This window comes from Triticum aestivum, chromosome 7D, assembly GCF_018294505.1.
Source record: "Triticum aestivum cultivar Chinese Spring chromosome 7D, IWGSC CS RefSeq v2.1, whole genome shotgun sequence".
In the NCBI taxonomy this organism is placed as follows: domain Eukaryota; kingdom Viridiplantae; phylum Streptophyta; class Magnoliopsida; order Poales; family Poaceae; genus Triticum; species Triticum aestivum.
In genome coordinates, this window is record NC_057814.1 from 428,857,322 (window position 1) to 428,870,613 (window position 13,292).

The 13,292-nt window shown below is 50.9% G+C and overlaps 1 pseudogene; it reads left to right on the forward strand.

Annotated features, from left to right (window-relative positions):
- The first annotated feature begins 265 nt into the window (after positions 1-265).
- LOC123165989 (DIMBOA UDP-glucosyltransferase BX8-like) lies at positions 266-1,895 on the forward strand (annotated as a pseudogene).
- The last annotated feature ends 11,397 nt before the right edge of the window (positions 1,896-13,292 follow it).

The window sequence follows — 13,292 nt, forward strand, 5'->3', positions numbered from 1 at the left end:
TAAGAGGATTTTCGTGGATTATTTCAGTTTTTTCGGTGATTTTCATTTAGTGGGAGGAAATGTACTCCTAGACTAGGAGACGTCTATGATGACTTCGACAATCTCAAAAAGTTGTTCATAAGGATAAAATGTGTGTGTTCATGGGATGAGTGTATGCTCGTGGACTCGTGGTTGTGAGCATATGTGATTGTATTGTGTTGAAATAAACTTTTTTTATGACTTGTACTCTCTTCATAAAAAAATATAAGAGCATTTAGATCACCAAAGCAGTAGTCCAAACGCTCTTATATTTCGTTACATAAGGAGTACTGTTGTACAAACTCTTCTCCGGATTACGCAAGACAGCTTTTTGCGTTTTCTCGAGAGAGAAAAATTACCTACTATCCCCTTTTCCATCCACCATGGCGGGTACAGCTACACGTGTTCCTGTCCATTGCTACTCCCACTGAATGGCAAATAAGCCGAAGTTCCCGCGGCCCATACTGTGATTCCCGTGCCTCACAGAAGCAATGGCGCAATGCGATGCTCTCCGGCGCTGCGTGGTCCTTTTCCCGCTGCCCTACCTTGGCCACATGATCCCCATGCTCCGGCTTGCCGCGGCGCTGCACGCCAGCGGTCACGCCATCACCGTGCTCCACACGGAACTCCACGCGCCGGACAAGGCGTGCTACCCTGCGGACTACCACTTCGTGGCCGTGCCCGCCCCCGACCTCCCCGCCGCGTCCGAGGACATCGCGGCGTTCCTGGTGGCGCTCAACGCGTCCTGCGCGGCCGCCTTCAAGGACCGGCTGGCCGCGCTGCTCGCCGAGGGGAGCGTCCGCTGCGTGGTCACCGACGTGGTGTGGTTCTCGGCGCAGGCGGCAGCGAGGGACCTCGGCGTGCCGGCGCTGGCGCTCATGACGAGCAGCGCGGCCAGCTTCCGGACCTTCATGGCCTACCCGGCGCTGCTCGCCAAGGGCCACCTGCCTTACGACGAGTCGCGGGCGGACGCTCCCGTGGAGGAGCTGCCGCCGTTCCGGGTGAGAGACCTGCAGCGGCTCGACGCGAGCAGCCTCGACACCTTCGCCGGCCTGCTCGAGCGGTTCGTCGACGCAGCGAGGCGGTCGTCGGGCCTCATCGTCAACACCTTCGACGCGATCGAGGGCCCCGTGGTCGGCGACATCCGCGACGGCCTTTCCTTGCCGGTGTTCCCCGTCGGCCCCCTCAACAGATTCTCGCCGCCGCCCCAAGACGGCTCCTCCAGCTGCCTGGACTGGCTGGACAACCAGTCGCCGGGATCCGTCCTGTTCGTCAGCCTCGGGACCGTCGCCAGCGTCGACGCGCACGAGCTAGCGGAGCTGGCCCGAGCTGCCTGCCGGCCTGGCGGAGCAGATAGGCGACCGAGGGATGATCGTCCCTTGGGGCCCTCAGGAGAAGGTGCTCGGCCACGCCGCCGTGGGCGCCTTCCTGACGCACACCGGGTGGAACTCGACGGTGGAGGCGCTGTCGGAGGGCGTGCCGATGGCCTGCCTGCCGTGCTTCGGCGACCAGTTCGGGACGGCGAGGTACGCGTGCGACGTGTGGAAGGTGGGGGTGGAGGTGGGGAGGCTCGGCCGGGGGGGGCGTCCGGGCCGCCATCGACAGGTTGATGGGCCCTGGCATTGAAGGGGAGACGATCAGAGAGAGGGCCCGAGATCTCAAGGGCAAGGTGGGACGTTGCATTGAAGATGGGGGCTCCTCTCACATGGCGCTGCTTGCCTTGCAGGAACGAATTGCTTCATTCTGAAAGTTGTGGCCACAGCTGCAACAGTCCTGCCCATCCGTGCAGCATAGGATTTGTGCCCCTGCAGTATTATCCAATGTATTCCATAAATTATCCTGTTTATTCTATAAATTATAAGCCAGACTTTGAAATGCATCGATCAGATTTTCAACTCTGCTTTGTTTACCAAGTGCATATGAAACAGTGAACATATAATCGAGAGTTTAAGCCATAACTGCCTTGCAGTTTGGAGTAAGTTTGGCGGTTATGTTCCGGATGCAATGGGGTCGCTGGTGCTTACTCCTTCTGAGTGCGGCGGCGGCAACCCGTTCTGGAAAACAGCCGGTTCAACACATGTTAGGCGGGTGAAGGAATGCGAGTCTCGGAAAACCACGACAATTAGTTTGGAACGGAATGATCAATGTACACTGTCAATTTTTGGGTCTGGAAAAAAACCCGGTGTTGGCTATTTTGAATTCTGGAATTTGATTCATTATAAACATAATACTCATTTGAACTAAAATCACGACAATTATTTTTGGAACGGAGGGAGTAGAAATTTCTAAAAGCATCAATGTTTGTGTAAGCTGAAATCGATCTGAAAGGTGAAACCTGGTCCAGAAATAATGAAATGTTCAGAACCAATGAAAGTGCAATCTGGCAATGCTTCCACATTTGATACATACTCCCTCCGTTCCTAAATATAAGTCTTTTTAGAGATTCCACTATGAACTAGATACGGAGCAAAATGAGTGAACTATACTCTAAAATATGTCTAGATACATCCATATGTAGTTTGTAGTGAAATCTCTAAAAAGACTTACATATAGGAACGGAGGGAGTACATGTCATCCTGGTTGACATCTGCTCCGTGATACGCCAATGACATTTATTGATTCCAAAAGATAGAAAGATGGCACATGGATTCAAAATGGACTCAAGCTGAAACAATTCAGTAGTAACATTCCTGGCGTCATTGCAAAGCAGCACAGCAAGGTTGCATGTTTTCTGCGGTTCAGAGAAGCATGTTTCAGATTATCAGGAGCGCTGTACACCCACCACGCAAAGTTCTGAACTGAACATCAGTTCAGATATCAAGATGACAACGCAAGTGTCAGCACTAGCAGTTGGCGAACATCGCACGCACTCCTGTCCTCCTCGGCTATAAACCGGAACGGCGCACGAGCTTAGCGATGCAGTGGCTGGCAAAGTCCTTGGAACTGGCGTTCGATCTCCTCCCCTGCCTCGGTATGCCAGACATGTTCGGACAATCCCTTCTCGACGAGGTCTGTGCCGACGGTCCACGCCTCCAGCTCCGGAGTAGACAAGGAGGGGTCTGATCTGGCACCACGTGCTTAGCTTTACTACACCAGTTCATTAGCGTCCCTACGGGATGCTCTACAAATCTTCAGGACAACGAACGTGGACTCGTGCTGGTCTAATATGCTGCCGTAGCTCGGCCGTAGCTTTTGTTTAGGAGCTACTAGTAGAGCTTTTGTTAGGGCTCTCTTGTCCTCTTGCAGATATTAAGAGCATCTCCAGTCGTTGTGTCCAGGACGTTTTTTTGGCCTCCTGGAGACGCCCCGGCGCTAACTTTGCCTTTGGGTGCAAAAATTTTCCAGCCGTTGTGCCCCTCAGGTTGTGTCTTATTTTTTCTTTTTCTTTTTCACTTTGTCATTACAACAAACATGTTGTCGGCACTGCCGGGCCACGCGAGCTCGAGCTCGTCGGCGACGGCCCCAACCGACCGGGCGACTTCCTCGGCCGCGTCTTCGTCTTCCGCCGCCGGCGACGCGCTGCTCGAGCTCGGCGCGCCCCCCGGCGCCGCCGCCGACGTCCTCCGCGCGCCGCGCAGACTGCATCTCGTCACGCACGGCGACGGCTGGCTGCCGCGGCCTCCTCCCGGCTCCACCTCGAGGCGCACCACGCCGGCCGCTCCCGCTACGTGCTCTCCGGCTCCACAGCACGTCGACGGACTCCTCCTCGTCACGCACTTGACCAACCCGTCGAGGCTGCTGCTGCCCGTGGTGCACCATGCCCGGCCACGCACGGCCGCGACCGCCTCGCCCTCGTCGTCGCCGCACTCGAACGGCTCCGCCCTGAGCAGCTCCACGAGGCGGTCGGACCGCAGCCTCGGCTGTGACTGCGCGCCCTGCGCCTGTCCGGCTGGTGTTGGTGAGGTTGCTGGGGCGCGGCGTGGTGCTGGAGCGTGGAGTGCAGCGGCACGGCGATGGCGCGACGTGGTGGAAGGAGAGCAGCGGCACGGCGAAGAGCGCGACGAAGCGGTTGATCCCGGAGCACTGGTCCGACGTGAAGATGCCCCACCACTTGACGGAGCCGTAGGCGAGGATCATGGCCACGTACAATTAGGCCAAGCAAGTGCCCCTCGGCGAGCGAAGCCGGCTTCGCTCGCCGCTGCCGCGCTCCTCCCCTGCTTCCGCTGTACCGAGTGCCCCGCGCCCTGCCAGCACCGGCGCGCGCCCTGGCCGCGGTCGCCCCGCCGCCCGCACCTGCTCCTCGTGCGCCCCGCTAGCCCAGGCATGCCCCGCCGGCCGCGACCCGCTCTGCTGCCGGCCACTTCTGCCCGAGCCACAGCAGCTCGGCGGCGAGCTTCTCGGCCGCACCAGCTCCGCGAGCCCCCGCACCAGCTCGTACTTGCGGGAGGCCACGTGGAGCCGGGACGCGACCCAGAGCACGCCAGCTCTTGCTGTAATCGCTCCGCCCCTGCCACGCTTCGCCCGGCCGTGAACTCGCCGGCCATGCTCCGCCCCGCCCGGCCTCGGTGTTGCTCGTGGCCTCCCCGGAGTCCATCTCCCTCGCCCCGTCCACGCCTGGCCACGAGCTCCACTCCGCTCCGTCGAGGGCGGCCACAACACGCAGGGCGAGCACGGCGAGCAGGCGGGGAGGCAGGCGCGTCGTGGGGAGAGGGAAGGCGAGCACGTGAGGGTGGGACCTGGAGAAAAAGGAGAGAGAGGGGGTGGGAGGCTGACTATGGGCCAATTGCATGTAAAGTCTTCTCTCTCCGTCCCCAAGTGACTCCCGGTGGGCTGGGTTTCACCTGCGGTCGCCGGCTGAGTTTTTGGATTAATCCGGCGAAAAATGAGATGTTGGGGCTGTGATTGGAACGATTTTTGACCACCGGCGCTACAAAAAGCCTCTTGGGGGGTGTCTTGGGGGGCGGCTGGAGATGCTCTAAGGTCCTGTTGGAACTGGGATGGAAGAATTTTTTATTTTATTTTTTGCGAAATGGAATAGAAGAATTTCACAGAAACAGAATCCCATGAAGACGCTCTACGATGACCTTTGGATTGAAAAATTAGCTTTGAAAAATTATATAGGAATTCATTCTTTCATTCACGTTTCAGAGGATCCTACGGGCTCTTTTTATTCGAGGTTGATATGAAAAATGTGAATTATGAGAGAGATTAATAAATTGTTAGCACACTGGGTATATTTTAAATTTGTAGTCGTTGCTAGATGTTCTACGAATTTGAATGTAATTTTTATTATTTCTGGTACTCATTATACTATCATGACTGATGATGAATAAAATGAAAGTTTTCTCGAAAAAAAACATTTTCTCAATCAATCGAGATAGTGCTACATATTTTGCATTGGAAACATGGTATATATTTTCTTAATATATGAGTAAATCTACAGATCGAATGTAAGCCTTTTTAAGGAAATAGAGAATAGCTGAAATATTTAAACAAGTTTGAGGGTGCTCTTTTGTAATCTTACCAACAGAAAAAGACTCTTTGTGGGATAATTTGCCCTTTGACTTCGGTTGAATCACCTTTTTTCATGAACAACTTTTGATCTATTTATTAACTATTAAGGTAGTAAAGAGAACACCAAAAATAAAATTACATCCAGATCCGTACACCACTTAATGACGACCGCAACCACTGGAGCGAACAGAAGGCCCGCCATCATCATCGCCCCTCCTCCATCGAAGCTTGGAGAACCATATTGTACTAAACAGTCGAGAAGTCGTCGTGCAAAGGCCCTATAGAATCAGCACACCAGACCAACAACCGTCATCAATGAAGAGAGGCATAGATCAGAAAGATTCAGCATGCAGACACACGAGCGCAGAGTGGATCTACATAAATCAATCAAAGATAAACGCCGGCTGAATTCCGCTATATCTACCGAAGGTAAACCTCCACATGCCCTCTGACGATGCTAGAAGCACCGCCGGGATGAGACCTAGGCGGAGAGAATCTCATTCCATCTTCAAATAGCCGCCACCACCACCTCGTCTTTCTGAGCAGGACACAAATCCAAACAAAACTCAAAAAAGACATTAACAAACAGAGCCCTCCCTATGACAAGAGACGGGATCCACTGCACCTTCATGGCATTAAGGAATGAGAAACCCTAGCGCTCGGTGTCTCTAGAAATGTGCAACACCAGAGGTCGTTTGATAGACAATGGTTGAATCACTTTTTGTTCCAGAGTGGGTAGGAACAACGTTGGTCGTCGGAGATCTCATAGTAGTAGCTCATATATTTAGATACCAGTACGATTTTCTTAGGGCATCTCCGTACGTTGAGATCGTGCTGTTTGGAACATAAAATTCATCCAACGTGAGACTGTATCGGTCTACGGCGCGGTTCGAACGTACTTTCTTTCATAAATAAAAAATAAGCGTGTTTTTTTCTAGTGTCTGGACAACACCAACGCCCACTTATGACCGCACTAGCCCACCCAAACCCTCTCCTCCCTCGCCCGCGCAAGTTCCTCCCGGCGCCAGTTGCCCATATTCATGCCACTGTAGAGCACGCCGCTGCATATTGAAGACTGCTAAGGGCGGACGCGACCTCTCAATGTCTTCGCCGTTGAAGCGGCGCACCGTCCGAGGGCGCCGCCCGCTGCATGTTCGGTTGAACACGCCTCCTCGCCGCATTCACACGTCTTCATTAAACCCGCGTGGAAGCTGAGAAACCTACTTCGGCCACACGTCCGTTCACGAGTGGGCTATCATTAAACACATGGGCAAGCTCCTCTCGTCCGCCCGCTATTTAAAGGAGGCCCAGACACCAGGCAAGAATCACACCACTCCACCGCTCCCCATCTCCTCCTTCCATCATTTTCTTCACCCTTTCGATGTCATCCGATGAGTAGGAAGAGCAGTTCTTGTTGGGGAACGTAGTAATAATTCAAGATTTTCCTACGTGTCACCAAGATCAATCTAGGAGATGCTAGCAACGAGAGAGAAGGAGTGCATCTTCATACCCTTGAAGATCGCTAAGCGGAAGCGTTACAAAGAACGCGGTTGATGGAGTCGTACTCGCGGCGATTCAAATCGCGGAAGATCCGATCTAGCGCCGAACGGATGGCGCCTCCGCGTTCAACACACATACAGTTCGGGGACGTCTCCTCCTTCTTGATCCAGCAAGGGGAGAGGAGAAGTTGAGGGAGAACTCCAGCAGCACGACGGCATGGTGGCGATGGAGCTCGTGGTTCTCCGGCAGAGCTTCGCTAAGCACTACGGAGGAGAGGAGGTGTTGAAGAGGGGAAGGGGCTGCGCCAGGGAAGGGCGGCTGCCCTCTCTCTCCCTCACTATATATAGGGGGAAGGGGGAGGAGGAGGCGCCCTATGGGAGGGGCGGCGGCCACAGGGGAAACCCTAGATGGGTTTGGGCGCCCCCACCCCTAGGAAACTTGCCCCCCAAGCCGGGAGGGGTGGCTGCCCTAGGGGAGGCGCCCCCACCTCTCCACGTTGCATGAGATGGGGCGGGAGGGGCGCACAGCCCCTTAGTGGGCTGATGTGCCCCCTCCCCTTGGCCCATAAGGCCCCCAACGCTTGCCGGGGCCTCCGAAACACCTTTCGGTCACGCTGGTCGTCACCCCGTACTCCCAGAATAATTCGGGACTCCAATACCCTTTGTCCAATATATCGATCTTCACCTCCGGACCATTCCGGAGTTCCTCGTCACGTCCGGGATCTCATCCGAGACTCCGAACAACCTTCGGTAACGACATACTATTTCCCATAACAACTCTAGCGTCACCGAACCTTAAGTGTGTAGACCCTACGGGTTCGGGAACCATGCAGACATGACCGAGACGTTCTCCGGCCAATAACCAACAACGGGATCTGGATACCCATGTTGGCTCCCACATGTTCCACGATGATCTCATCGGATGAACCACGATGTCGGGGATTCAATCAATCCTGTATTCAATTCCCTTTGTCTATCGGTATGTTACTTGCCCGAGATTCGATCGTCGGTATCCCTATACCTCGTTCAATCTCGTTACCGGCAAGTCTCTTTACTCGTTCCGTAACACATGATCCCGTGGCTTACTCCTTAGTCACATTGAGCTCATTATGATGATGCATTACCGAGTGGGCCCAGAGATACCTCTCCGTCATACGGAGTGACAAATCCCAGTCTCAATTCGTGCCAATCCAACATACACTTTCGGAGATACCTGTAGTGCACCTTTATAGCCACCCAGTTACATTGTGACGTTTGGTACACCCAAAGCATTCCTATGGTATCCGAGAGTTGCACAATCTCATGGTCTAAGGAAATGATACTTGACATTAGAAAAGCTCTAGCAAACGAACTATACGATCTTGTGCTATGCTTAGGATTGGGTCTTGTCCATCACATCATTCTCCCAATGATGTGATCCCGTTATCAACGACATCCAATGTCCATGGCCAGGAAACCATGACCATCTATTGATCAACGAGCTAGTCAATTAGAGGCTTACTAGGGACATGTTGTGGTCTATGTATTCACACATGTATTACGGTTTCCGGTCAATACAATTATAGCATGAACAATAGACAATTATCATGAACAAGGAAATATAATAATAACCATTTTATTATTACCTCTAGGGCATATTTCCAACAGTTCTCCGGCATAAAAGCCGGTTGGGTGGCCCGTCGAGCCCGCCAGATACGAGCGAGGCAGCTCGCGGCTCCACCTCCCCTACCTAGCCCAACGGAGCAAGTGGCTACCCCAAGCCGGCGCATTCTTCAGCAACTCGTTGCTCCAGACTGGCACGGGGGGGGGAGGGGGAGCACAGCGGCACGGGCATCGTCGCTGCAGTGGACGCCGCCGAGTTGTACTGTGCCTGCGATCGCGCCATTCGCCGTCAACATGTGGGTAATCGCGCCCTGTCGGAAGAGAAAGAAGCCGGATGCGCGGAGATCGACAAGTCGGTGGCTAGCGCGTCCGCGTCCGCCGCTAACAACGAGGGAAAGGAGTATAGGGGAGGCCACCGTCGCTTGGGTTCGAGGAAGGCCACCGCCGGTGCGTCGCCAGCTTGTACTACCGGTGACTTGGCCGGTTCTTCAGCGTAGACCATCGTCGACCCCGCCTGGGCTCCACGGAAGCGGAGGCGCCCCCCTTCCCCTCCGGCTGAAGCACCCACTTTACTACTCCGATGAGTGGCGCAACCAGACATAGGAAAGATACAAGGGAAGAATATACCTCCAGCGGACTGCCGGACATAGGGAAAACAAAGGGATCCGTTGCTGCCGGTCGTAGACTAGTGTAGTGCATCTTTGTCATGGGAGTGGAGCTCCGCGCGACCATACGTGCATATCGTTTTAACTTTTTAGTTAAAATATGTCTAAAATATAAACATTTTCGTCCGATTTGTATGAGTCTGCTGTGTTTGCATGAATTTTATCTGATTTGTTGATTTTTTTTTGAAATATATACGGGCAGTGTTAGGTGACGGTCTACTGCATCCGTGTGAGTGGACTAAGAGGGTGTTTGTTTCCAGGGACTTATTGGAGTATTTGACAAAAAACTACCACATTAGGGGTATCCATCCCACAGAACTACCACTTTCAAAAAAGTGACTAATAACTACCGAAAATTTCAAATTTTGTGGCAAAGAACTACCAAGTCGTGTTGATCGTCTATTTAGCCGTTTTAACCGCTTAACTGACAGGGATGGCCCACATGGCAGGCCGACGGTGGCCCTAACGGCTAACGGACGCCCGCTCGCGGCCGTTAGTGGCCCGGCTCGGTCGGAACCAGCCAGGGGCTAGGTCAAAACGACCGACCGGCCGGCCGACCGAGCGAACCATCTCTCTCCCCGAGCTCTCTCCTCTGGCGGCGGTGGTAATGGCGGCGGTGGATCCAAACCCCGACGGCGATTTGTTCGGCGGCCAACCTCCTGACGTAGTTGGGGGCCGCGTCGACCTTTCGGAGGTCGATACGTGGCTAGGCAGCTCTAGCAGCTGTAGCTTTGCGGCGCAACAGCCTGAATCTGGAGTTGGCGGCGGCGGCTCGACCACCGACGAGTCATCCCAGGAGTTGGCGGCGGCTCCAGCACCGACGACGACAAGAAGTGCACCTCGTGGCCGGCGCAAGCTTCCTCGTGCGGGAGGCGGCAGGTACAACATATCTTCTTCTTTTTCAGTTTTATTGACAGGATGTGTTTTAGGTCAATTTCCCTAATGTATGATAACAGAGTAATTGCAAATTGTTAGAAACTTTAGCAGTGTGCATTCTTTATAATAATTCATTCCATTTTTGTCCAGTATTGATGACCCAAAATGGGGAATTTGGTTCCATTTAGAAGGCAGAGATTCTGTTGTTAGAAACATGTACCAGTCAGACATATCATTTGGGACTCTGATATCTCTTATTAGGAGTGAGGGTTGCTGCTCTGATGATTATATGTACTATGTTAATTATGCTCATAAAGGGATAGAAGGCTTAGAGAAAATATCTTCTGAAGATGATGTGCAGCAGATGTTGCTCCACTCTCTAAATGAAAAGAGTGTGAACATAAGAGTTGTGAGAGCAAATGAGCTGTGTAATGCAGATGAAAACAGAGATTATTATTTTGTTGATCATTGCATTAACACCCAACAAAGTTGCACTAAGTTGATGGATACAAGCATGGACAGAAAGGAAGAGCTTAAGAAAAGTGTTCTTCAGAGAGAAGCTGACCTCAATCATTTTGAAGGTGACACTGATATATCATAATTTCTGTCTGATTCAGATGGCAACAGTGTGGAACTGCAAGCAGTTTCTTCATCTGATGATGAAGATAGACCAATGGCACAGAAACTAAAGCCAGTGAGAAATCCTGGTCCAACAATTAGATCACACAATGAGGCTGAGAAAATGGAAAAACCAGATTGGTTGCCTGAAGCTGATGAAAAATGTTTTCCTGGTGATTATGGCATTAGTGATGAAGAAGATGAGCCTGAAGGATCCTATAAACTACCAAGTGGTAGGAAGAGAAGGAATATGAAGTTGAAGGAAAGGGTATGGTTCAATCCCAAACTACCAAACCCAGAAGAACAGTTTTGTAAGGGATTGTGCTTCACCAGTGTTTATGAGTACAGAGATGCACTTAGGGATTTTCACATTAGGACATTGAGGAATTTTCAATACCATAGAAATGCCCCAGATAGGATTATTGTTTGGTGCTCAGAGAGAGCACAAGGATGTGATTTTTATATCACTGCCTCTAAAATAGCTCATGAGAAAACTTTCTGCATCAAGAAGTGTGATATTGTGCACACTTGTGGAGCATGTGCAGAGTCCACAAAGGTTACTACAAAGTGGTTGTCCAGATCAGTACAGGAAGCATTGAGAGAAGACATTAGATCTCCTGTGGATGCATTAATTAAAAAGACAAAGACCAAGTTTTCAGTGGATGTGTCAAGGAGTGTGGCATATAGGGCAAGGAGGAAGGCTGTTGATGTGGTGCAAGGTGATCACAAGCAGCAGTATTTGAGGTTAAGAGATTATCTTTAAGCTGTTCTTGATACAAACCCTGGGAGCAGGTGTATAGTGACAACATTTGAAGATCCAGAAAACCCAGCACCTACTCCTAGATTCAAGTATCTTTTCTACTGTTTAGCAGCTTCAAAGGAAGGTTTCCTTAATGGTTGCAGACCATTTATAGGTAATTTTTTAAGATTTAACTGTTATTAATTAGGTAGTTCTATGCTGTAGCTAATTTGTCACTTAATCCAGGTCTTGATGGATGCTTCATCAAGTTAACCACTGGACAACAAATACTTGCAGCCACAGGAAGGGATGGCAACAACAACATCTACCCCATAGCTTTTGGTGTGGTTGACAAGGAAGATGGAGAGAGTTGGACTTGGTTTTTAACTCAGTTGAGATGTTGCATTGGTAGTGGCAACAAGTTTGGAACATACACCATCATATCTGACAGGCAAAAGGTTAGTGTCTTATGCACAAATATGTTTGATCAATGTGGTTTTAGTACCTACTGGAATTATTTAAGTTTAATCATGTGCATTACTAATTGGTTAATGCACAGGGCTTGCTTAAGGCAATAAATGATGTATTCCCTGATTCACCTCAAAGGTACTGTCTTAGGCACATATATGCAAATTTCCAAGCAGCTGGATTTAGGGGGCGGGAACTAAAGAAATGTGTGGACCAGGCTAGCTACTCTTACACAAAACATGGTCATGAATTAGGGATGGCAGATTTGAAAGCACAGTGTGAGGATGCTTGGAAATGGCTAAAAAAGATTGATGCTTCTGCTTGGGCTAGGTTTGCTATGGATCATACATGCAAAACAGATCTAGTGGTGAACAACCTGAGTGAAGTGTTCAACAAGATGATACTGGATGTTAGGGCTAAGCCTATAAGGACAATGTTTGAAGGGATTAGGACCAAGCAGATGATCAAGAGGCAGCAGACCAGAGAGAAGTTACAGATTAGCAGGTGGACAATCACACCCAACTATGCAGAGATTTTAGAAGAGAACAAGAAATATGCCAAGTATTGCCAGGCTGATAGAGCAGGTGAAACAATATGGCAAGTTACCAGCAAAGAAAAACAATATTGTGTTGACATGGAAAAATATACCTGTGATTGCAAAAGATGGAACATGTCAGGAGTACCTTGCAGTCATGCCATATCTGCAATGACAGAGCAAAAACTGCATCCTGAGGACTATGTTAGTGAATTTTTCAAGAAGACATTATATTTTGAGACATACAAAGAAATTATATACCCTGTCCCTGGTCCAGATTGCTGGCCTCAATCAAACACACCAGACATTGAGCCTCCTGTTTTTAAAGAAAAGGCAGGGAAAAAACAAACTGCAAGGAGGAAAGGGCAGTTTGAAGTTCCAGGTCCAAGAGATAGTAGTAGGATGGGGACTATAACATGTAGTAACTGTGGGCTAGAAGGACACAAGTATACAAGTTGCCAGAAGGCTCTGAGGCCTAAGCTTCAGATGAGGAAAAACAAACATCAGGTAATTACATGACTTACAAGTTTCCTTTTTCCATGGTATTTACCTCACTAAATGTGTCCTGGTTCTTGAATGCAGGAAAATAGGGCAGTTTATGCAGATACACCAGCTGCACCAGCTCAAGGCCATGCTACAACTGGAAGAAGAGCCAATCCTACTCCAGGACCTGCTGCAACAGCAAATAGAGCATCACATTCTGCTCCAGGACCTTCTGCATCAGCACCAGCCCCTGTTGGTACATCCAAAAGGGGCAGGCCTGCAGGTAGAGGGAGAAATTCTGGTTTCAGTGCATCAAGATCTGCCACAACTTCTGC